Source organism: Rutidosis leptorrhynchoides, chromosome 1 (genome assembly GCF_046630445.1).
Source record: "Rutidosis leptorrhynchoides isolate AG116_Rl617_1_P2 chromosome 1, CSIRO_AGI_Rlap_v1, whole genome shotgun sequence".
In the NCBI taxonomy this organism is placed as follows: domain Eukaryota; kingdom Viridiplantae; phylum Streptophyta; class Magnoliopsida; order Asterales; family Asteraceae; genus Rutidosis; species Rutidosis leptorrhynchoides.
This window is the reverse complement of record NC_092333.1, coordinates 565,876,634-565,880,200: the sequence shown is the minus strand read 5'-3', so window position 1 is coordinate 565,880,200 and position 3,567 is coordinate 565,876,634.

The window sequence follows — 3,567 nt, the reverse complement described above, 5'->3', positions numbered from 1 at the left end:
CAATGAATTTGATCAAAGGGTGATGGTGATTGAATCATAAACAAAATATAGAACACAAGTGGTGATTGAAGTGGAGGTGGTGGCTCGATAGTTTGTTGAAGATGGTGCTTGCAGTGGTGTAATGTATGTATCTATATATGTAGAGAATGAGATGTGTTTGTTATATATGTATATATGTATGTGAAAATAACAGGTAACATGAATATAATAATTAACTAGACATTTAAAGTGTAACACAGTGTAGCAGCCATCCTATTCTTGTTTTCAATCCGTGAATAATATCTAGTTATAACAATTCGTGAATGTACGTTACTTGTTTTCTTGGATAAAGATAGAAGTAGGTTTTGGGGGGATGTTTGAGTTGTGCCTCACTTGAGAAAGAATGGAGCATTTGTTTTGTTTTGTGGATCGAGCATCAATTACAAAGTAGTGTAAGTCAAACAACTGGATCCCATCTTTGTGTGTATTTACATGGAAAAGCAAAGAAAGAATCAAATTGAGTGGTGTGTCACCATTTGCATTAGAGAGTGGTCCTACTCTTTTGATGTTTTGAGTAATCATAAAAAAATAACAAGAAAGGAGTTTACATCTAATTTTATTTAATTTTATAAAGAGTCCGTCTAGTCCACAATTTGCATGAACAAACAATTAAACACGTCGAAATAGATCACGATCCATAATCAAATTCATTTATGGATACTTAAAATTAATTTATATCAACGAGTTGTTATGATCGTTTAATAATCGTATTCGCTATATATATATATATATATATATATATATATATATATATATATATATATATATATATATATATATATATATATATATATATATATATATATATATATATATACGCTTTAATAACAAGTTTTATTATATCGTATATTATTTTACACAATTTGTTCTAACACCCAAATCATATAATATTTTATTAAAGTATTACAAGTCATTATATATATATACATATATTTATTTATACATATCTATTTACAAATAATTGTTCGTGAATTGTCGGAACTGGTAGAAAGTCAAATGAATATATGAAACATTTCAAAATTTTTGAGACTTCAACATTACAGACTTTCCTTATCGTGTTGGAAACATTAAATTATTTAAAGATAAGGTTTAAATTTGGTCGGAAATTTCCGGGTCGTCACAATTTGGTTCAGGTGACCTAATGTATTCTAGTGAATTTTGAAGGGACCCGTTCATGTACATTATAAACGATTCTCAATGGTTGATTACATCGGGAGGTATTTGACCTCTATATGATACATTTTTCAGATATTGCATTCGTTTTTAAAAGATAAACTCTCTTTACATCGAAAATTAACAGGCATGCATACCATTTCTTAATGTCCAACTATAAATGACCTAATCTGTCATTTACTTAATAATAATCTCTACTGAACTCAACAACTTGAATGCAACGTCTTTTGAAATATGCCATGAATGACTCCAAGTAATATCTTTAAAATGAGCAAATGCACAGCGAAAGATTTCTTTAACACTAATAATTATTTTAACGATAATAATAATATTAATAACACTAATTATAACTTTAACGATAATAACGATAGTAATAATAATTATTAATGATAATACCTTTTATTGATACTAATAATAATAATAATAATAATATTAATGATAATTAGATAAAAACTATAACGATGATAATAACGACGATAATAATAATCATTTTTAATAATAATACAAAAATTCAATTGATTATAACTTCTAATCCGTTCACCGAAATCATTCGATATCTAAATGAAAAGTTCTTAATTTTTCGCTAGCTTTCCAACGACATGCATATCTTATACCTTATCTCAACCGCATATGTAACTAATTCGAGATTCAACATAACCTATCTAATTGCAATATCAAAAGTACAAGCATGCATAATCCTAATTACTCGAGCACTAGTCAGGGATACACTAATAATATATAAAATTTAAGTTATGAGTGCTCACGTATCAATATTGAGATTCAATATTGCAGGAAAGGTACATAAACGCAACGGAGAAGATAAACACTAGATTGACCTCACGAGCATACCCATGAACCATACCCATCACCTCCATAGCTAAAACCCAATATTTCCTTAGCCCTATCCTACTAGGAAACTCATTTTGAAATCACGCGAGCAGAACTTCGTCATAGTATTTTATGTATAATACTAATAATATCGCTCCTAATAATACTAATACTAATATTAATAATAATAAGATTAATATTAATAATCTTAATAATAATAATAATAATATTAATAATTTATATGTATATATATTTGTATGCGAGTGCTGGATGAAGAATGAATCACTTGTAATCAAAATCGAGCAATTTATAGTATCTTCACCTCAATTACCACTCATACGACTGCATGGAATTGTGTGGGAGGCCTCATGCGATCGCATGAGGTCTGGATCCAGCTCACACTCTTTTAAATCTTATGTCGACACTTATATTTATATTATATTTTTATATATATTAATATATATTAATATAGGTAATTATTTATATAATATATTATATTTACGAGCATGGTAAAATGTAATTTTTGTCCAAATGACTCGTACGTTGTCACTCGACTCATGTACCACTTTTAGTTTTTCGAACGCATTTTCGTACATTTAGAAAACTAGCCTTTTACGTTACGCGACGTGTACCCTTATTAATAATTTGACTTACTCATCAATAAATTACCTTATAAAAAATGTAACTTATAAAATTGAGCGTTGTGGTCACTTGCTTCTATAAATCAGTGGCTCGTTGTTTGTCAAAATATATTAGTTTAAATCATAATATTTTATGACTAAGTTAAAATAATATTGAAATTATGAATCAATACTTCGTTATTTGTTGAGGCGTGATGTTGGTTTTTGTTAAATTCTTGTGAACGATAGTTAAATTCGCAGAGATTGTAGTTAACGATAGTTAAGTTGCGGACGAAGGACGTACATTATTGCGTATTTGTAATATGAATTAACCGAGTAGTTAAGATTCACACACAATAGCTTAGCACGGAAAGATTTATTTTTATTTCAATATATATATATATATATATATATATATATATAAAATATAAATATAATTTCTTCAGAGAGAATGAGTTAATTCTTCATAACTTGTCGATACAATATATGCGTCATTGATTCGTAATGATGTCCACAGTGATTCTTGAACTGACGGAGTTTGTGATGTTATAGGTGTTGTTGATTCTGATGTTGACTGTACTGACGATGCTGGTGACGCTGACGGTACTGTTGATGCTGTTGGTAAAACAAGTTTAGCTTGTTAATCACATACCATTTTTGTCAGAGTTTCTACTCTTCCTTCTATCATTTTGGTTCGCTTAACTGGTTTATGGTTAGGGCTAGATTAGATAATCTCTAAGACTTTAGAGATTACATAATCGCCGCAGAATGTTTCTCCAATGAAGTTATGAATTAATACTTCGTCAGTTATTGTTATTGGTACTCCTTGGTATCTATGGTGCGTATGACGTTGATGCTCGTGGGACAGATTGTAAAGTTGAGGTTTACTACACGGTTTTGGTTGGGG